This window comes from Saccopteryx leptura, chromosome 1 (assembly GCF_036850995.1).
Source record: "Saccopteryx leptura isolate mSacLep1 chromosome 1, mSacLep1_pri_phased_curated, whole genome shotgun sequence".
Taxonomy (NCBI): domain Eukaryota; kingdom Metazoa; phylum Chordata; class Mammalia; order Chiroptera; family Emballonuridae; genus Saccopteryx; species Saccopteryx leptura.
The window spans coordinates 231905478-231929270 of NC_089503.1; the positions used below are offsets into that span (position 1 = coordinate 231905478).

Genomic DNA, 23793 nt, shown 5'->3' on the forward strand with positions numbered 1-23793 from the left:
CATGCATCTACCTCCCTCTGCACCATCTTGGCTTCTACCAGGCATTTGTCTAACAGATCAATTTCCCCTTTACTGTTCACTGCTCCCCAGTGTAGTCCAGGTGAGTGGACCAGTTGTCCCCAGGCAGATTAGAAAGCCAATCTCCCCTTGGCAGGATTCAGCTATCCCTCGGGATGTCTATAGCTATAACTTCCAGACTTAAGCCTGATTAAGTACAACTTTCAGACTCAATCAGGCCCAACCTGTCCAGCTCACTTCTCTTTTGTTAACTCCTAACTGCCTACATTAATACAAAGACTAACTCCACTTTACCAAACTTACAAGACATTAGATATCTAATATGATAAACAGGCTCTCTTGTGACTTAACTTAATCTAGAATATTCAGTAGATAAACAGAATTTTAAAGCTTTCATAAATATGAGAAGTACATCAATCAGTTCAATTACAGTACTGCGATTCTTTAAAAGGCATTTTTCAACATTTAAACCAGAGGGTGAATCTGATTAAATTAATTGATTAGTAAGTAGATGATGCTGGAAAGTGGCCAATAAGGCAATTAAAATTTGTTTTTACTTTTTACTTACACATACTTCTTCACTATTTTTAACACTATTTAAAAAATTTTTAATGAGTATTAATTATAAAAACATAAACTCTATTGAAGAGTTCAAGGTACAGATACAGAAATAGATAATAAGAAATGGATAAGAATATTAAAGCTATATAACCTACACATATGCCAAAAAATGCACATTCTTCTGCTAAGGCTAGTGAATGTAAAAATCTGCAGGTCAAAAGATTTTTAAAAATACTTCTGTCCTTGAGATTAATGCAGATGTGTTTTTACAATTTGTTTGACCTGCGGATTTGTTAATATATAGTAATAACATTCACATAAGCATGTGTATACAGTGAGATTATTCTGTAACTCAGAGAGTTTTTTGTCCTGGAGAGTATTATATTCTCCAATGGTTATAAAATTTCTAAATCAATATTGGCAAATAATCTTTTATGTTTATATTTGTGAACTTTTATTTTGTATCTACTTAGTTTTAATGGGTTAAAGTAAAGTAGGCTTCATATATTCTTCTTTTCTTATTTTTATTTTCATTTCTATTTTTTTTTTTTTTTTTAGTAAAAAAGAGACAGACAAACAGGAAGGAAGAGAGATGAGAAGCATCAACTCATAGCTGTGGCACCTTAGTTGGTCATTGATTGCTTTCTCATACATGCCTTGAAGGGGTGCAGGGAGCCTTCAGTCAAGCCAATGACCTTTTTGCTCAAGCCGGTGACCATGGGTTTTTGTCTCTGATCCCATGCTGCAGCCGGTGACCTTGCACTCAAGATGGCAACCTTGGGTTTCGAACTTGGGTCTTCAGTCTTCCAGTCCAATGCTCTGTCCATTGTGCCATTGCCTGATCAGGCCATATATTATTCTTTTTTTTTTTTAATTTTTTTTTAATAATTTTATTTTTAATGGGGCGACATCAATAAATCAGGATACATATATTCAAAGATAACAACTCCAGGTTATATTGTCGTTCACTTATGTTGCATACCCATCACCCAAAGTCAGATTGTCCTCTGTCACCTTCTATCTAGTTTTCTTTGTGCCCCTCCCCCTCCCCCTTTCCCTCTCCCTCTCCCCCCTCCCCCCATAACCATCACACTCTTATCAATGTCTCTTAGTTTCACTTTTATGTCCCACCTACGTATGGAATAATACAGTTCCTGTTTTTTTCTGATTTACTTATTTCACTTCGTATAATGTTATCAAGATCCCACCATTTTGCTGTAAATGATCCGATGTCATCATTTCTTATGGCTGAGTAGTATTCCATAGTGTATATGTGCCACATCTTCTTTATCCAGTCATCTATTGACGGGCTTTTTGGTTGTTTCCATGTCCTGGCCACTGTGAACAATGCTGCAATGAACATGGGGCTGCATGTGTCTTTACGTATCAATGTTTCTGAGTTTTTGGGGTATATACCCAGTAGAGGAATTGCTGGGTCATAAGGTAGTTCTATTTTCAGTTTTTTGAGGAACCACCATACTTTCTTCCATAATGGTTGTACTACTTTACATTCCCACCAACAGTGTATGAGGGTTCCTTTTTCTCCACAGCCTCTCCAACATTTGCTATTACCTGTCTTGCTAATAATAGCTAATCGAACAGGTGTGAGGTGGTATCTCATTGCAGTTTTGATTTGCATTTCTCTAATAACTAACGAAGATGAGCATCTTTTCATATATTTGTTGGCCATTTGTATTTCTTCCTGGGAGAAGTGTCTGTTCAAATCTTCTTCCAATTTTTTCATTGGATTGTTTGTTTATTTGTTGTTGAATTTTATGAGTTCTTTGTAAATTTTGGATATTAGGCCCTTATCTGAGCTGTTGTTTGAAAATATTATTTCCCATTTAGTTGGCTGTCTGTTTATTTTGTTATCAGTTTCTCTTGCTGAGCAAAAACTTCTTAGTCTGATGTAGTCCCATTCATTAATTTTTGCCTTCACTTCTCTTGCCTGTAGAGTCAAATTCATAAAATGCTCTTTAAAACCCAGGTCCATGAGTTGAGTACCTATGTCTTCTTCTATGTACTTAATTGTTTCAGGTCTTATGTTTAGATCTTTGATCCATTTTGAGTTAATTTTAGTACAGGGGGACAGACTGTAGTCCAGTTTCATTCTTTTGCATGTCCAGTTTTCCCAGCACCATTTATTGAAGAGGCTTTCTTTTCTCCATTGTGTGTTGTTGGCTCCTTTATCAAAAATTATTTGACTATATATATGTGGTTTTATTTCTGGACTTTCTATTCTGTTCCATTGGTCTGAGTGTCTATTTTTCTGCCAATACCATGCTGTTTTGATTGTCATGGCCCTATAATAGAGTTTGAAGTCAGGTATTGTAATGCCCCCAGCTTCATTCTTTTTCTTTAGGATTGCTTTGGCTATTCGGGGTTTTTTATAGTTCCATATAAATCTGATGATTTTTTGTTCCATTTCTTTAAAAAATGTCATTGGAATTTTGATGGGAATTGCATTAAATTTGTATATTGCTTTGGGTAATATGGCCATCTTGATTATATTTATTCTTCCTAACCAAGAACGAGGTATATTCTTCCATCTCATTATATCTTTTTCGATTTCCCTTAACAATGGTTTATAGTTTTCATTATATAAGTCCTTTACATTCTTTGTTATGTTTATTCCTAAGTATTTTATTTTTTTGCATATTCTTTATTAAGTTATTTTTGGTTAACTATTTTCAGAGTGTAAAAATTATCTGAAGTACTACTGCAAATCCTAGCCGCTTAATTTTATCCTCTTAGATAAATGAGGGATTCTTTCCATATTAAGCAGTTGTCCTAAAAAAAGAGTTTATGATTACTGTCCATCTATACAATGTCAAGAATTCTGTGTGCTCTGAAAGTGTAGAATGTATTTACTTAAAATTTAAACAAAAGCATGAAATAATTCACACATAATGTACATTTCTCCTCTCTTCAAGCTAAAGAAGCAGCTATCTTGCTATTGACAGTAGTCCCCCTCTTAGCCCCAATTTTGCTTTTCATGGTTTCAGTGACCCACAGTCAAACTTGGTCCAAAAATATTAAATGGAAATTGTCAAAGATAAACAATTCATACGTTTTAAAAGGCATGCCATTCTCAGTAGCATGATGAAATCTTTTGAGTCCCAATACTTTCAGCCCAGTATGTGAATCATTCTTCTGTCCAGTGACTCCACAGTGTGTACACTACTTGCCCCTTAGTCACATAGCAGCCACCACCATTATCAGATTGACTATGGCAGTATCATGGGGATTGTTTTTCAGTCTCCCTTATGTTACTTAATAATGGTCCCATAGTGCAGAGTGGTGATTCTGGAATTAAGATATACCCAAGAGAAACCGTAAAACGGTTCCTTTAAGTGAAAAGGTGAAAATTCTGGACCTAATAAGAAAAGACAAAAAAGAATATGCTGAAGCTGCTAAGACCTATGGTAAGAATGTATCTTCTATCAGTCAAATTATGAAGAAAGAAAAAAAATATCCTGATAGTTTTATTGTTGCAACTAAAACAGCAAAAGTTATGGCCACAGTGCATGATAACTGCTTAGTTAAAAAGGAAAAGACGTTAAATTTGTGGGTAGAGGACATGAACAGAAAACGTGTTGATTTATGGAAAGTGTTGTGCCAGAATGCACTGAGCCTACACAAGATTTTAACAAAGGATCCCCTGTGACAAGTGACATCAAACCAAGCAAGTAAGGTATGGTTATAATATATTTTGAGAGGACCCATATTCACATAACAGTTCTTTACATTTTATCATAATAATTTTTTAAAATTTTACTATTAATTATTGTTGTTACTCTCTTACTAGGCTTAATTTATACATTAAACTCTATCATAGCCGTGGCCAGATAGCTCGGTTGGTTAGAGCGTCATCCCCAAGCACAGAGATTGCCAATTCAATCCCTGGTCAGGGCACATACAAGAACAGATTGATATTCCTGTCTCTCTCTTTCTCCCTTTCTCTCTCACAAAGTAATTAATTAATTAATTAATTAAAAACAATTTTAAAAACCCTCTATCATAGTTATACATATATAGGCACGGAACTGTACATGTCAGGTTTGGTCCTATCTGTTGTTTCAGGCATACAGTGGGGACCTTGGTTGGCATGTATCTCCTGCAAATATAGTAGGATGACTGTACCTTAAAAATATTTGTTGATTGTTCCCTAACTGCTATGCTGTGAACTTGAAACTAGAGATAAAAAGATGAATAAGCCGCTATGTGATCTTGTTCCACAAAAAGCTCACACTGTTTTGAGGGAGAAAAATTACTTAAATTAATAATTTAAATATGGTATGATGAGTGTTAAGATAGGAATTATGTCAAGCAGATCTCTTCCTGAACCACGACCAGGACACTGAAATGTAAATTCATTGTCCCATATAAAAATGAAAAGCCTTGAGACAAGCATGACCTTGGACAAATAGTTGAAACAAAACTCTTAAAGATCAAATTTCTCCATCATGAGCCAGCTTAATAATATGAAACTCCACTCCAGCAAATTCAGGTGTGTTCATAATGATGAAAAAACAACAATAACAACAAAAACAGCCACAGGACCTAGAAATCTCACAACACAACACTGGAATCTAAGAAAAAGGAGAGATCTTCTTCATGCAACTCATGAACAAGAAAAGAGGAGCACTCCCTCATTACAAGCTTCAATTGCCCCTCCTTAAATCACATTGGTTTTGTTTTGGTTATAAACCCAACTATGAATTGATATTCCTATCAAGGAGAATGAGAGGTACCATATTTCCCCATGCATAAGACACACCCTTTTCCGAAAAAGTTGGGGTCTAAAAACAGGGTGTCTTATACAGTGTTTGTAGGGTATTTTTTTTTTAATTTTCATTTTCTGCTTTTTTGCACTTGGTTTTGTGCTCATTGTTGTAGATATTTTTACTTGCATTTCCCGCTTTTTTGCGCTTGTTGTCTTTGTGCTCATTGTTTCGCACTTGTTACTGGTGTATTACGGTAAGTTACATTTTGCCATGTTCTGCCCAGAAATGGCTCAGAAAAGATTTTCATGCTGAATTCAAGTTAAAAGTGATCCAGTTTGCAAAAGTGAATGGAAATCGTGCTGCTAAACATGTTTGGTCCTCCTCCAACTGGGCAATCAATCCAAGACTGGTTACAGGAAGAAGAAACCCTGCAGAAAACGCCACGGCAGAAGAATGCCATGAGAGGCAAGTCAGCGAAATGGCCTGATTTAGAGAGGGAATTGAAGATGGTTCAGCATGAGGCAAGAATTGCTGATGAAAAATAACTTGCTGATTTCAAAAGAGGACACAATTGGTGCTTCAGGTTCATGAAACGGAATAGATTAAACATGCATAATGCACCAGACTTGCCCAAAAGATGCCCGAAACCTATGAGCAGAAGGCCCTTGAATTTCACCGTTTTGTCATTCAATGTCAGGTGACACATCAGTTTGAGTTGGGACAGACTGCAAATATGGACAAAGTCCCAAGTAACAGAACTGTTGATAAGAAGGGGGTGAAAACTGTAACTGTGAAGACAAGTGGACATGAAAAGAGCCATTATACAGTTGTTCTAGCTTGTTGTGCTGACAGAACCAAGTTGCCTCCTATGCTGATTTTCAAACACAAAACAATGCCAAAAGAAGACATTCCTTGAGGAGTGACTGTCCACGTTCATGACAAGGGGTGGATGGATCAGGATGGGATGAAGAATTGGTTTGAGAAAGTTTGAGTGACCAGGTGGGTTCTTATGCAAATCTGCCCTATTGATGCTTGATCAGTTCAGGGCACACATAACAAAAAACACAAAGAAGATTGCTGCAGAGCAAAAAACAAAACTTGCCATCATACCTGCATGCTTGACATCCCAGCTCGAAGCACTAGATATCAGCATTAACAAACCCTTCAAAGCTCCCATGAGAGACAAATGGAACCAATGGATAAAGTCTTCTGGGGACAATTTAACACCAGCAGAAAGAGTGAAGAAACCAACAATAGGAGAAGTTTGTATCTGGGTGAAAAGATCCTGGGACAATATCAAGATTGAGATTGTTGTCAAGTCATTTAAGAAGTGTGGCATTTCAAATGCCATAGATGGAACTGAGGACGAGGCAATATATGAAGATAGTGATTCGTCATCAGACACAGTTGATGACAAACTAATGGATGGAGTTTTGAGAGTGATGAGGAGTTGTATGAATTTTATGATGAATAAAACTTGAGTTTAATAACTTCGTGTAAATTTGAGTTTAATAACTTTGTGTAATACATTTTTTTTTTAAATTTTGGGCCACAAAATTATGGTTTGTCTTATACATTGGAGCGCCTTATACATGGAGAAATATGGTAGTTGTTATCAGTGGAGCACTGTTTCATGTGGCAGAATCAAGGGTGTCAAATGTAACAGATTTCCACCAGGGGCCTACATAGAATACTGTGAGAGAAACAGGTCCTACAAAAGACATGACTCTAGAGCGGTGTTTCCCAACGTGGGGCCCACGCCCCACAGGGGGGCAATTCGATAGTTAAGGGGGGCAATTTGAAAATGGACTCGACAGGACTTTAACTCTTTCGCCCCGGGCCATTTAAATGCAATGCTAGATATCGGTGCCAAATTTAACAAAAAATGCAATTCTTAAATAATTGCGGTAAATAATTATTAAGTATAATTTCATTTGACGAGACCAAAATATCAACTGGGTGATTGGCGTCGTCAAGTAAACTTCGTCCTGAGTTCACCGCGGAGCGTGCCATCTGTTGCGGGGAACCCCGGACATTTTAAAAACTTGCTAAACAACGCAGTTATTCTCACCTAATTGGCCCATCGCAACTTCTGTAGTGTTTTACATCATTCAGTTGGTGTTAATTTGAAATGTCAGTCAAAACTGTTGTAAAAGCTCATTGATTTAATAAATATACATATATATATTCTATAGATATAATTGGTAAGTATTTGATTCTATTTTTATCAATATTAAACTCTTTATTAAGTACTTCTTGCATCGGGGCTAGAAAGCAATAATATTTTATAAATATTATTGGGGCTATAATAGTGCATGCACGACAATTTTAATTTTAGAAGCATAACTTTCCAGAAAATTTTGTCAAGTAGAAAAAATAACAAACTATAGAAATGATCCCTGAAAGTATAGTCTTTAGAAAAAATATAGATACCTTTTGATTTGCGGTGGTAGTGTAGTAAATGTGTTATATACATTTAAATAAATATGAATTTTTAGTATACGTTTACTCTATGTCACATTGAATATATTTTAACACATATTTTAATATTAGTTTTTAATTGATCTTATTTTTATTTCTTATATCCCATAGTAAAATGAGTGGTGCAAGCAAGAAAAAAACTCGTCAATATTCGGAGGAATATTTAAAATTTGGGTTCATACCGCTGTTCACGATGAGCGGATTCCTTTTTGTCTTTTATGCCAGCAATGCTTGACCAATGAATCAATGAAACGAGGTCGTCTTGAGGCTCATTTGAAGGTGAAACATAGTGCTCATATTAATTCAGATTTGTTACTTTAAAACTTTAAAGAAAATTTTTGAAAAAAGAACAACATTAAAGTCTCTATTTACTGCTCATACTTCAACTAATAATCGTGTTCTTGAGGCTAGTTATCAGATTTCTTTATTCATCGCTAAAACTGGAGAAAATCACACTATAGGAGAGAATTTAATAAAACCGTCAATATCAGCATTTCTTAAAACGGTTCTTGAAAAAGATGACAAAGATGTAAAAGCTATGCCACTCAGTGGCAATACTGTTAGCAGAAGAATAGAGGAAATGAGTGAGGATATTGAAAAATAACTTATTGAAAAGCTGAAAACAAGAAAATTCTCCTTGCAAATGTATGAATCAACTTTGAGAGACAGTGAGGCAGTATTGATAACTTACGTAAGATATATTGATAAAGGACATTTTGCTGAAGAAATGTTGTTCTGTAAAAGATTAGAAAGCACCACTACCTCCAAAGATAGATATAATAAGCTAAAAAACTACTTAGATGTCAATGATATACCAATGAAAAATATAACATCTTGTGCTGCAGATGGTGCTCCCAATATGATGGGCGGGCAAGAAAAATGGCTGCTTAAGATTGATGAAAGATGCGAATCCAGAAATGATTCTTGTGCATTGTGTTATTCATAGGGAAAACTTGATAGCTAAAAACATCTCGCCTGTTCTGAATGAAGTATTACATACAGTAATAAAGTGTGTTTAAAGTATTAAAGCTAGTGCCAAATGTGAGCGTCTTTTCAAGCTATTTTGTGAAGAACAAAATGAAGACCATGTGAGACTTTTACTTCATACTGAAGTAAAATGGCTATCTAAAGGAAACTGTTTGAAAAGATTTATGGAACTGTTTGATACTCTTAGTGATTTTTTAAGCGACAAACCTGAAATGAAGTATCTGTTAACAATAGATGGTAAAGCATTTGTGAGTTATTTAGCCGATATCTTTGAAAAACTAAATATATTAAATAAGCAACTTCAAGGAACAAATAAAACTCTTGTCCATGCAAAAGCAAAGATATTTGGTTTCATTACCAATATTGAGTTATGTCAGAAACATATTAACAACAAAAACTTTAAACAGTTTCATTGGCTCCAAAAATGTGAAGTAACTGATACCGCTTTACTTGTTATTGTCAATCATTTGAATATTCTATCGGCTGATTTAAAAGAAAGATTTTCTGATTTAAAACAAATTGATTTCCCAACATGGATGATGCAGCCAATGTTAGTGGATTTGTCTGATATATCAAATATGCAGCATCAAGAAGAACTCGCAGAATTGCAAAATGATGAGTCAGTTAAAGCTTTATTTAATATCAAAGGAGCGATGGCATGGCTTTGTGAGGAAACAGAAATCAAATACCCAAATTCAACCAAATGTGCAAGAAAACTATTGCTACCGTTTCCATCTTCATTTTTAGCTGAATGTGGATTTAGTGCTGTAAATGATTTACTGGTAAAAAAAAAAAAAAAAAAAGAAATCGCCTGGATATAACACAACGTGGAGACTTGAGACTAAAGCTAACCAAATTGGAACCTAATATAAAATCTCTGTGCAGCAAGCATCAAGCGCAAGGATCACACTAAATTAAAATAATAAATTAATATAGAAAAATCTGTATTAAAATTATTTGGAATTTAAATTTCTGTTTTTCATTATAGGTTTTGAAATTTTACTTACTGTGTTTTGTTAACAATTTCATAGTGATTTCTTCCTAGAACCTATCATTTATGTTTATTAAGTGAACAAATCAATTTTTTAATGTTAAAAATTATGTATGTTACATAGGGGGGGACATAAAAATTTTAGAAAGGTTAAGGTGGGGCATGGCACAAAAAAGGTTGGGAAACACTGCTCTAGAGCCTTGGGAAGGAAGGGTTATCAGCAAGGTGAAGTATGATAGGAATAGCATGCCTTTTAGAGGAAGGAATATAGGTGAAATCAGAAAACTATCAAATAATATGGAGTTTACATTTTTCAATGTTTAGTTCTACATCTAAAACGTTATTAACATATAGACACAAGAAGAATGACCAATAATATTTTTTAAAAGTCAAGCAAAAAAATCTTAAAATATATATTTAAAGTGTATATCAACATAATATGCCTCTAAACTGTATAAAATATTTTCCAGTGCACACTAATGCTCACAGAGATTTGCCCCTGTGAATCAAGCAAACAATATTTGTATGTTTTTGAACATAAAGAAATAAGAGATTACACATAAAGAATACAGTCTTCCTCTTTTTTTTTTTGGTGAGAAAATATGTTTGGTCTTTTACATTTGTGTGTGTGTGTGTGTGTGTGTGTGTGTGTGTGTGTGTGTGTGTGTGTGAAAGAGACAGAGAGAGAGAGACAGAGAGAGGGACAGATAGGGACAGACAGGCAGGAAGGGAGAGAGATGAGAAGCATCAATTTTTTGTTGCAGCACCTTAGTTGTTCATGGAGTGTTTTCTCATATGTGCCTTGACCAGGGAGCTACAGCAGAGCAAATGACCCCTTGCTCAAGCCAACAACCTTGGGCTTCAAGCCAGCAACCTATGGGCTCAAGCCAGCAACCATGGGGTCATGTATGATCCCACGCTCAAGCTGGTGAGCCTATGCTCAAGCTGGTGAGCCCATGCTCAAGCTGGTGAACTCCGGATTTCAAACCTGGGTCCTACACATTCAGTTCCATGCTCTATCCACTGTGCCACTGTGCCACTGCCTGGTCAGATTGTCTTTTACATTTTTAAAAAACAAGCAACACTAATTTAAAAGATTTGCTGTACTAATGAAGCTCTGGGTTTCAATCAACAACTCAGGTCAGTTTAATTCAGGTTTTATTTCGAACTGAAATATTTTTCTGAAAATTTTTTTTCTTTTAGGAACTTTTTAATTACAAGTTTAATTTTTTTGTTTTTATTTGGTACAGGACTATTCAGGTTATATATCTCATTATGGTTGAGTTTTGGTAGTTGGTGGTTTTCAAGGGATTGATTAATTTCTTCTAAGTTGTCAAATTTATGAGTGTAATGTTATTTGTAATATTCCTTATCATCCCTTTAGTTGATACAGCATGTATGGTATTAATGGCCCAGGTTTTAGGCCTTATATTGGTGATTTATGACTTCTCATTTTTGTCATCCCTACTAGAGATTTAACATTTTTACTTTATTTTATATTTGAAGAATCACCTTTTGATTCATTTATTTTTTTCTATTATTTTCTTATTTTCAACTTTATTGATTTCTTCTGTTATCTTTACTACTTTCCTTTTTCTGCCTATTTGGGTTTATTTTGCTTCTCTTTTTCTACCTAGGTATAATCCATATGATCCTGTTTGAAATTTTTGTTATGCAAAACTTTAAATCTTTACTTGTTTTGTACTAAGCCATCTGTTCTTTTCTGAGAGTTGTAATAGTCTTATACTATGACCAGGAGAAATTGTGGCTCTGTCAACTTCTCATTTAACTTTTATCAGTTCTTGCTTGTTTGTTTTTGGGGTTTTTTTTGTACTTTAATGTTATGAAGAATTTTTTAAAAATTTGTCTTTAATTCTAGCCCTAAATATGCCAACAACAGTGCTACTCAGAATGAATCCCTCAAAGTTCCTATTAATAAAATAACAAGTGAAACTAAATGACTTCTAAAGGTCCTTCCAAATCTAATGTTCTGTTTGCTTAATTTGCAACAAAGTTTATCACTTTTGGGGACAAATTACTTACAGTCCCTTTCTTTTTCTAGTATTGTACAAACTGAAAGGGATATATAAAACAGGTACCATTAAGTTTCACCATTCTAGTCCTAGTGGCAGAAAACCTCTTCCCCATATGAATTGATCTTAAATCTAAGCCCAGGTAGAAAAGCTATAGAATTGGCATCTTCTCATGTTGAGCCTGGGATCAGTCCTCAAGAAATTACATGAGGGACAACACTTGTTATTAGAATAAAGATTAGTATTCTCCCCCCTACACACAAAGAGAGTACTAAAATTGGCCTTTTCCTCTTACCTAAATATTATTAATCTCTTTTATGTCATTATATAGTTTTCAACATATAATTTTAATTGACTGCATAATATTACATAATACAGTTGCATTATAGTTAACCAATTCACTTTTATTATACATTGTATTCTTGCAAATCTTTGTTATATTAACATAATTAAATTTGCTTTATTCCATAATTATTTATCATAGATAAAATTGAAAAGATTCTGAATTTTCTACAATTATTAGTAATTATTCAGTAAAAATTTGACTATTTTTATGCCAACCTCGGTTCTTAATTTAATTGAATTGACCATAACAACCTGATTAGCACTTCACTGATAGAGATCTTATTATCATGGAATACTTAGTAATTTCTAAAGTTGTCCTATGGGACTGATTTAATTGCTCCAAATAGAAAATTTAATCAACGCATGACCTTCTTGAGAGTTTATTTGCTGGAGATGTGATGAAGTTTAATTTTTAACTATCCTCAAAAGACCAGTACAAACCGACAGCTTTCTTTTGGTAATATTTTTGACATCTTGAACCTTTTTATGTACAGTCACAACTAAAGGGTGTGAATGTTTGAGAACATACATTTGTTTTATTACCTCACATAGTATATTTAAACAATTAAAATTTTTCAGCCTGACCAGGCAGTGGCGCAGTGGATAGAGCATTAGACTGGGATGCGGAGGACCCAGGTTCAAGACCCCGAGGTCTCCTGCTTGAATGCGGGCTCATCTGGTTTGAGCAAGGCTCACCAGCTTGAGCCCAAGGTCACTGGCTTGAGAAAAGGGTCACTTGGTCTGCTGTAGCCACCCAGTCAAGGCACATATGAGAAATTAAATCAATGAACAACTAAGGAACCGCAACAAAGAATTGATATTTCTCATCTCTCTCCCTTCCTATTTGTCTGGCCCTCTCTTCCCTGTCTGTCCCTCTCTCTGACTCTCTCTGTTTCTACCACAAAAAAAAAAAAAAAAAAAAAAATCAGTTAAAAATGTAAAGAAGATACCCATTTAGACTAAAAAAACTATTGATTTAAAAAAATACCCAACCTGACCTATGGTGGCGCAGTGGATAAAGCGTCTACCTGAAATGTTTAGATTGCCGGTTCAAAACTCTGGGCTTGCCTGGTCAAGACACTTATGGGAATTGATGCTTCCTGATCCTCCCCCTTTTCGCTCTCTCTCTCTCTCCTCTCTTTCTAAAATGAATAAAATAAAATAAAATAAATACTCTAATAACATTGCTTGGGGAACATAGAGTCTTAAGAACAACCTGTAACAGCCAAAAGCACATCAGAAAATTGAATCCTAAATTTCACTTGTTCTAAGTGTTTCTAAGAGAATATTCTTATTCACTCATTAAACCACCCCTGGAATAATATGATTCTTTCTAATACTTAATAAAAAATTTTAAGAGTAACATAAATATGTGAAACAAAACAAAGTGTGATTTACCATTTGGATTATCTAAATGTTGATTAGAATTATGGTTAACCTATTATTTTAGGAAATCAACTTGTAATCAGAGAGATGCCTTTGTGGTAACATCATCATTTTAGAATAGAAGCTATAGTTTTTAGAATTACTTCATCTTAAATTTAAAAAATAGGGCATAGATTGGAGGTCAACAAGAAATTTTGTAAACTCTCATTATTTTCCAAAATATGTTGTTTTAATATCACAAATAGATATTTTAACATTATTTAAAAGATTTGATCATTTGTTGTTAAATATATTCTGAAGGAATCTTCTTTATAAATCGAGTATTACAAAAGCTTTATGGCTACATTTCACTATGTACTCACTAGAATAGCATTAACTAGCTTTATGCTATGTCAACAACAACAGAACTTCATCAAAAACCTGAATCCACTGTTTTAAGACCTATGAGATTAAAAAGCTCCCTTGACATTTTCAGAATAAGTCATGATAGAGGAATGGCTGGCCATTCCTCTTTATGATACTTTTCAATTATTATTCTGAACTAGGAATTTTATTTTTCAAATCCTTTCCTTTATTCAACTTATTAAAAATCAGCTTACATCTTATAACTTTACTCAAAATAGTAGTCTAGATTTCACATTGTTATCTCATATTCATAAACTACTTTATCTTTCTGCAACATTTGACACAACAAAGCATACTCACCATTGGCTACATAAAATCAATTTACTCTATCTCTTCTCTACTTTTGTTTCATCATCTCTCTTGCTGGCTTTTTCATCTGTTTCTCAATTCTGATGTTTCTTAGGTTTCTGACATAGAATTCATTGTTTTTTCCTCTTCTACACTTATGTATATCCATTTTCTATTGGATATTAGATATATTTATGCTGTTATAATTTTCTACCTAAATAACAAACATATACTTAGTACATAATCTATATTAAACTGAAATCTTTAGTTTTCATGTATCGCTTTATCATCCTTCTTCAATTTCCCTCATTATTAACATTTCGCATTAGTGTAGGACATTTGTTAAAGTTGTTAAGTCCATATCAGTACATTATTAACAAAACTCCATAAATTACATTATGGTTTACTTTTCTTTTTTAATTTACTGACTTCAAGTTTTTTTGTTTGTTTGTTTTGTTTTGTTACAGAGACAGCAAGAGGGACAGAAAGACAGGAAGGGAGGAAGGGAGAGAGATGAGAAGCATCAATTCTTCATTGCAGATCGTTAGTTGTTCCTTGATTGCATTCTCATATGTGCCTTGACCAGGGGGCTACAGCAGAGAGAGTGACCCCTTTTTCAAGCCAGCTACCTTTGAACTCAAGCCAGCGACCTTGGGCTTCAAGCCAGTGACCTTTTGGGCTCAAGCCAGCAACCATGGGGTCAAGTCCATGATCCCACATTCAAGCCAGTGACCCTACACTCAAGTTGGTGAGCCCACGCTCAAGCCAGATGAGTCTGTGCTCAAGCTGGCGATCTCAGGGTTTTGAACCTGGATTCTCTGCATCCCAGTTCGATGCTCTATTCACTGTGCCACTGCCTGGTCAGGCTTAATTTACTGATTTCAGAGAGAGAAAGGAGAAAGGGAGAGAAAGAGTGAAACAGATTTGTTGTTCCGCTTATTTACTCATTCACTGGTTGATCTTGCATGTGCCGTTGGCATATCAAGATGATGCTCTAACCAGCTGAGCTAACTGGCCAGGGAAAGGTTACATTCTCTTTGTGTTGTACATTCTATGGGCTTTGACAAATGTATAATGCTATATATCCATATTACAGTGTCATGCAAAATAATTTTGTGGTCTATAAATGCTCTGTGCATCTATTCATTCTTCCTTCCCTACCTTGGGCATCCTAGTAACCACTGATCTTCTTACTGTCTATACTGTTTCCTTTTGAGAATTTTATATAGTTGGAATCATACAGTGTGTAGCTTTTTCAGGTTGGCTTCTTTCACTTAGAAATGTGCAGTTGAGTGACGTCACGGAAATGGCGCCGTGAGAAGCGCGTCCGACAGATCTCCCCAAAATCACAACAAATTTATCAACTAGAAACAGGAAAATTTATCTTCGGAGCAAACTGAAAGCAAAAGGACTGTTATCGCTCGAATCTGAGAGACGAGGGTGTGGAGGAAGCTACCGCAGGGACGTTCATTCAAGCCGCGAGAAAGTTCGCTTGTGGTAAGTCATCCCGCACTCGGAAGCCGCCGCCAGCCGCCGCCGCCGCCACCGCCAGCCGCCGCCGCCGCCGCCGCCGCCAGCGGCCGCGGACAGTGCCCGGGTCGGTTGCAGAACGAGCTTCGAGCAGCTGCTGGCGCGCTCCTGGTCTGGTTGCAGACCGAGCATTGCAGACCGAGCACCGCTAACGTTCCCAGCGGCCCGCGCACGGGGAGCGGGAGAGGCCCCAGGGCGGTATTCCCTACTTGGGAGATTCTCTCCGCGGGCGGGGCACCTCACCCAGCCATTCAAGCTAACAATCAAGCGTTGGGGGAGGGGCGCGCGCAGGCAGCCTGAAATACCTTCGGGAGCACAGCTGCGACCCAATTACTAAAATTAACTTAACCCGTGAAATCTGCGCACCCTCGGTTCTAATTGATAAGATCTCTCTCAGTTCACCGACCCAAGACAAGAGGCGTGATATTTTTTGGTGCCTCTCGCTAAAGGGGCGGGGGCAACTTCTGATTGATAGAGCCTCCATATTCAGGGATAAACGCTAACAAGAAGGACTTGGCAGATAATAAGATCTATACCAAACTAGTCGCAAGCAGAGACTAGTGCCTCTTCTTCCCAGCAAAAACAGGCTACAAAGTGTGGAAAGCCTGGGTTGAGAGGTCCAACGGAATGCTAGGCGCTGAACAATCACCTTGACAACAATTGACTCCCACCCCCGCCTGATTACACTGGAGGCCCTGACTGTCAGAGCCCTTCCCAGAGCCTTGCACTGAGTGGGGATTGAGTGGGGATTTCCCAGCTCTTTGAGCCTCTTACTCCCCAGGCAGAAGCAGTGGCAGCCTTGTGGCTGGATCGCCAGGCTGCTGGTTCGGGAGGGGGGGACTGGGAGAGAGAATCCACGAAGGCGAACTCTCTCGTCGTTAGACCCTGCAGACGCCGGCAGGCCTTGATTACCAGCAAGACTAAAGCCAATTGTGTGACATTGCCGTAGAACCCCATCAACTGCAAGTCCCTGCCTGGGTGTGGCGCAGGGGCAGGGCCTGGGGTGCAGAGTCGCCGACCGGGAAGAGGGAGAGAGGAGAAGGAGGAAGAGGTTGACATCTCAAAATCAGGAAAAATCCACAGACTTTGCAGCTTGTTCCACTGTTTTTTTTTTTGTTTTTTTTTTGTTGTTTGTTCCTTCTATCTTATTGTCTTTATTTCCTCCACCTCAGTCCTTCTATTCTCTGCCCATCTTATGCTTCCCTTTTCTTGAACTACACTACCCATAAGTGTTACATTTTATTTCTCTTCTTCATCCTCACCCTCCTTTGGGGTTATACTCCAGGACACTTAATTCTCACTCTCTCCTCTTTTGTTTTTTTTTGCCTTATTTTGTTTTTTTCTCTTGCTTTCTTATTTCTTCCTTCGTTTTTCTCTTTTTCTTATTTTTCCCTTTATATTCGGTTTTTCTTTTCTCGATTTACTTTCCTCCCATTTAATCCTCAATCACGAACAAATTAGTTAATTTGGGACTCAAGGTTTTTTTTTTTGGCTTTGTTTTTCTTTTTCGGTTTTGTTTTTGTTTTTTTCTGGTTGGTTTGTTTTTGTGGCATTTTGGGTCCTCCCAACCCAAGGTCTCCATTGTACTTGGTCTTTGCTCCACTTAATACAACGTATTTTTACTTATTATTTTTATTTTTTCTTCTTTATTATTCCTTTTTTTGTCCTTTTTTCTGGTTCCCTCTTCTCCCTCTCATTATATCTCTTGGTTGACCGTCACCCGCAGGCAGATCAACTTATGCTTGTCTAAGATTTTCTTCCTTTTTTTATTTTTAATTTTTTTTTTAATTTTTTTATTTTTATTTTTTTTTTATTTTTATTTTATTTATTTTTTTTTGCCCCCTTGAACTCTTCACCGCAAACCAGGCCCTCCATTATAGGCACGATATTTCCCTGAGGAGGGGAGAGGAGGGAAGGGGAACAAAGAAAAAAAAAGGGGGAAACAATAAATTATTACTGCTTTTTTTGTGGGGTGTTTTACCCTCTGGTTTTTTTTTTTGTTTGTTTTTTTGTTTTTTTTTGTTTTTGTTTTTGTTTTTGTTTTTTGTTTTTTACTTTTTACTCCTTATTAATTCTAATTAGTGCTATCAACAAGACCACCACCAGATGCCAATAAGAAAGAGGAAATCGAATATTATGGATACAAAAGAAAGAGAGGTAACACAAATAGATGTGGAAAAATCTATGGAGAAAAGACTTAACATATTGGAAGCCTTGGAGCTAAATGACAGAGAATTTAAAATAGAAATCTTAAAAATACTCAGAGATATACAAGAAAACACGGAAAGGCAATATAGGGAGATCAGAAAACAACTCAATGAACACAAAGAATATATTACCAAGGAAATTGAAACTATAAAAACAAATCAAACAGAAATGAAAAACTCAATTCACGAGCTGAAAAACGAGGTAACAAGCTTAGCTAGCAGAACAACCCAGATTGAAGATAGGATTAGTGAAATAGAAGACAAACAACTTGAGGCACAACAGAGAGAAGAAGAAAGAGACTCAAAAATAATAAAAAACGAGAAAGCCCTACAGGAATTATCTGACTCCATCAGAAAGAATAACATAAGAATAATAGGTATATCAGAGGGAGAAGAGAAAGAAAATGGAATGGAGAATATACTCAAACAAATAATAGACGAGAACTTCCCAAGCCTGTGGAAAGAACTAAAGCCTCAAATTCAAGAAGCAAACAGAACACCGAGTTTTCTTAACCCCAACAAACCCACTCCAAGGCACATCATAATAAAGATGACACAAACCAATGACAAAGAAAAAATTCTCAAGGCAGCCAGGGAAAAGAAGAGTACAACATATAAAGGAAGGCCTATTAGATTATCATCAGATTTCTCAGCAGAAACTCTACAAGCTAGAAGAGAGTGGACCCCAATATTTAAAGCCCTGAAAGAGAGGAACTTTCAGCCAAGAATACTATACCCATCAAAGCTATCCTTCAAGTATGAAGGAGATATAAAAACATTCACAAATACAGAAAAGATGAGAGAATTTATCACGAGAAAGCCCCCACTCCAGGAAATACTAAAGGGGGTTTTCCAACCAGATTCAAAGAACAAAAGAAAACAACACCACAAGTAACAGCTCCACCAAGAACACAATAAAACCAAACTTAAACTGTGACAACAAAGGAAAAAAAAAAGGGGGGAGAGAATGGAGATTAACAGTAGCAAAGGACGATGAAGTGCAGAAATACTTATAAGATAGGGTACTACAATGAATATGGTAGGTACCCTTTTCATTACTTAATGGTAACCACCCTAGAAAAAGCCACCACAAAAACACATGACTTAAAAAAGGTAGCAACAGAGGAAAGAAGTATGGAGCACAAACAAACAGAAACAAATGATAGAAAAACAAAAGAGAAGAATCAAACTAGATACAAAACTAACAGAAAGCAATTTATAAAATGGCAGTAGGGAACCCACAAGTGTCAATAATTACACTAAATGTAAATGGATTAAACTTACCAATAAAAAGACACAGAGTAGCAGAATGGATTAAAAAAGAAAATCCAACTATATGCTGCCTACAAGAAACTCATCTAAGCAACAAGGATAAAAACAAATTCAAAGTGAAAGGCTGGAAAACAATACTCCAAGCAAACAACACCCAAAAAAAAGCAGGTGTAGCAATACTCATATCTGATAATGCTGACTACAAGACAGAAAAAGTACTCAGAGACAAAAATGGTCACTTCATAATGATTAAGGGGACACTGAATCAAGAAGACATAACAATCCTTAATGTATATGCACCAAACCAAGGAGCACCAAAATATATAAGACAGCTACTTATTGACCTTAAAACAAAAACTAACAAAAATACAATCATACTTGGAGACCTCAATACACCGCTGACGGCTCTAGATCGGTCATCCAAACAGAGAATCAATAAAGATATAGTGGCCTTGAACGAAATACTAGAACACCTGGATATGATAGACATCTACAGGACACTTCATCCCAAAGCGACAGAGTATACATTTTTCTCTAGTGTACATGGAACATTCTCAAGAATTGACCATATGTTGGGCCACAAAGACAATATCAGCAAATTTAGAAAAATTGAAATTGTACCAAGCATATTTTCTGATCATAAAGCCTTGAAACTAGAATTCAACTGCAAAAAAGAGGGGGAAAAAACCACAAAAATGTGGAAACTAAACAACATACTTCTAAAAAATGAATGGGTCAAAGAAGAAATAAGCGCAGAGATCAAAAGATACATACAGACAAATGAAAATGAAAATACGACATATCAGAATCTCTGGGATGCTGCAAAAGGAGTAATAAGAGGAAAGTTCATATCACTTCAGGCCTATATGAACAAACAAGAGAGAGCCGAAGTAAACCACTTAACTTCACTCCTTAAGGAACTAGAAAAAGAAGAACAAAGACAACCCAAAACCAGCCGAAGAAAGGAGATAATAAAAATCAGAGCAGAAATAAATGAAATAGAGAACAGAAAAACTATAGAAAAAATCAATAAAACAAGGAGCTGGTTCTTTGAAAAGATCAACAAAATTGACAAACCCTTGGCAAGACTCACCAAGGAAAAAAGGCACAGGTCTCAATTAAATAAAATCCAAAATGAAAGAGGAGAGATCACCACAGACATCATAGATATACAAAGAATTATTGTAGAATACTATGAAAAATTATATGCCACCAAATTCAACAATCTAGAAGAAATGGATAAATTCCTAGAACAATACAACCTTCCTAGACTGAGTCATGAAGAAGCAGAAAGCCTAAACAGACCAATCAGCAGGGAGGAAATAGAAAAAACTATTAAAAACCTCCCCAAAAATAAAAGTCCAGGCCCAGACGGTTATACTAGTGAATTCTATCAAACATTCAAAGAAGACTTGGTTCCTATTCTACTCAAAGTCTTCCAAAAAATTGAAGAAGAAGCAATACTTCCAAACACATTTTATGAGGCCAACATAACCCTCATACCAAAACCTGGCAAGGATGGCACAAAGAAAGAAAACTACAGACCAATATCTCTAATGAATACAGATGCTAAAATTCTAAACAAAATACTGGCAAACCGAATACAACAACATATTAAAAAAATAATACATCATGATCAAGTGGGATTCATCCCAGAATCTCAAGGATGGTTCAACATACGCAAAACGGTTAACGTAATACACCATATCAACAAAACAAAGAACAAAAACCATATGATCTTATCAATAGATGCAGAAAAGGCTTTTGATAAAATACAACACAATTTTATGTTTAAGACTCTCAACAAAATGGGTATAGAAGGAAAATATCTCAACATGATAAAGGCCATATATGATAAACCATCAGCCAACATCATTTTAAATGGCATAAAACTGAGGACTTTCTACCTTAAATCAGGAACAAGACAGGGTTGTCCACTCTCTCCACTCTTATTTAATGTGGTGCTAGAAGTTCTGGCCAGAGCAATCAGACAAGACAAAGAAATAAAAGGCATCCATATCGGAAAAGAAGAAGTAAAGGTATCACTTTTTGCTGATGATATGATCCTATACATCGAAAACCCGAAGGACTCCACAAAAAGATTATTAGAAACAATAAACCAATACAGTAAGGTCGCAGGATACAAAATTAACATACAGAAGTCCATAGCCTTTCTCTATGCCAACAATGAAATATTAGAAAACGAACTCAAAAAAATAATCCCCTTCACGATTGCAACAAAAAAAATAAAATACCTAGGAATAAACATAACAAAGAATGTAAAGAACCTATATAATGAAAATTACAAAGCATTGTTAAGAGAAATCGAAAAAGATACAATGAGATGGAAAAATATTCCTTGTTCTTGGATAGGAAGAATAAATATAATCAAAATGGCCATATTACCCAAAGCAATATACAAATTTAATGCAATTCCCATCAAAATCCCTATGGGATTTTTTAAAGAAATGGAACAAAAAATCATCAGATTTATATGGAAGTATAAAAAACCCCGAATAGCCAAAACAATCCTAAGGAAAAAGAATGAAGCTGGGGGCATTACAATACCTGACTTTAAACTATATTATAGGGCCACAATAATCAAAACAGCATGGTATTGGCAGAAAAATAGACACTCAGACCAATGGAACAGAATAGAAAGCCCAGAAATAAAACCACATATATATGGTCAAATAATCTTTGATAAAGGGGCCAACAACACACAATGGAAAAAAGAAAGCCTATTCAACAAATGGTGTTGGGAAAACTGGAAAGCCACATGCAAAAGAATGAAACTCGACTACAGCCTGTCCCCGTGTACTAAAATTAATTCAAAATGGATCAAAGACCTAAATATAAGACCTGAAACAATAAAGTACATAGAAGAAGACATAGGTACTAAACTCATGGACCTGGGTTTTAAAGAACATTTTATGAACTTGACTCCAATGGCAAGAGAAGTGAAGGCAAAGATAAATGAATGGGACTACATCAGAATAAAAAGTTTTTGCTCAGCAAGAGAAACTGATATAAAAATAAACAGACAGCCAACTAAATGGGAAATGATATTTTCAAACAACAGCTCAGATAAGGGCCTAATTTCCAAAATTTACAAAGAACTCATAAAACTCAACAACAAACAAACAAACAATCCAATAAAAAAATGGGAAGAAGACATGAATAGACACTTCTCCCAGGAAGAGATACAAATGGCCAACAGATATATGAAAAAATGCTCAGCTTCATTAGTTATTAGGGAAATGCAAATCAAAACTACAATGAGATACCACCTCACCCCTGTTAGATTAGCTATGATCAACAAGACGGGTAATAGCAAATGTTGGAGAGGCTGTGGAGAAAAAGGAACCCTCATTCACTGTTGGTGGGACTGTAAAGTAGTACAACCATTATGGAGGAAAGTATGGTGGTTCCTCAAAAAACTGCAAATAGAACTACCTTATGACCCAGCAATCCCTCTACTGGGTATATACCCCAAAACCTCAGAAACATTGATACGTGAAGACACATGTAGCCCCATGTTCATTGCAGCACTGTTCACAGTGGCCAAGACATGGAAACAACCAAAAAGCCCTTCAATAGAAGACTGGATAAAGAAGATGTGGCACATATACACTATGGAATACTACTCAGCCATAAGAAACGATGACATCAGATCATTTACAGCAAAATGGTGGGATCTTGATAACATTATAAGGAGTGAAATAAGTAAATCAGAAAAAAACAAGAACTACATGATTCCATACATTGGTGGAACATAAAAATGAGACTAAGAGACATGGACAAGAGTGTGGTGGTTACCAGGGGTGGGGGGAGGGAGGACAAGGGGAGAGTTAGGGGGAGGGGGAGGGGCACAGAGAACTAGATAGAGGGTGGCGAAGGACAATCTGACTTTGGGCGAGGGGTATGCAACATAATTTAATGACAAAATAACCTAGACATGTTTTCTTTGAATATATGTACCCTGATTTATTAATGTCATCCCATTACCATTAATAAAAATTTATTAAAAAAAAAAAAAAAAAAAAAAAAAGAAATGTGCAGTTATGATTCCTTTGTGTCTTTTTGTGACTTGATAGAATATTTCTTTTTATCACTGAATAACATTCCATATATGAATATACTACAGTTTATGCATTCACCTGCTGAAGGAAATCTTGGTTTTCAAAGGTTTTGGCAACTATCATATGAATAAAGCTGATGTAAATATTATGCAGGTTTTATGTGGATATGTTTTCAAATTCTTTGACTAAACACCAAGGAGCACGCATGCTGGGTTGTATAGTAGGAGTAGTTTCAGCTTTCTAAGAAACTGTCAAACTGTCTTCCAAAGTGGTTGCACCATTTTACATTCCCACCAGCAATGAATAAACGTTCCTTTTGTTCCACATTGTCGGCCGCATTTGGTGTGTTTTGTATTTTTTCCATGCTAATAGGTGTGTAGTGATATTTCATTTTTGTTTTAATTTGCAATTTCTTAATGATATATAATGTTGAACATCTCTTCATATACTTTTATGCAATCTGTTTATCTTTTTGGTAAA

The 23793-nt window shown here is 35.8% G+C and overlaps 1 pseudogene; it reads right to left on the reverse strand.

Moving 5' to 3' along the window:
* Positions 1-7646: 7646 nt before the first annotated feature.
* Positions 7647-7721, reverse strand: LOC136390140 (small nucleolar RNA U3; annotated as a pseudogene).
* Positions 7722-23793: the final 16072 nt, after the last annotated feature.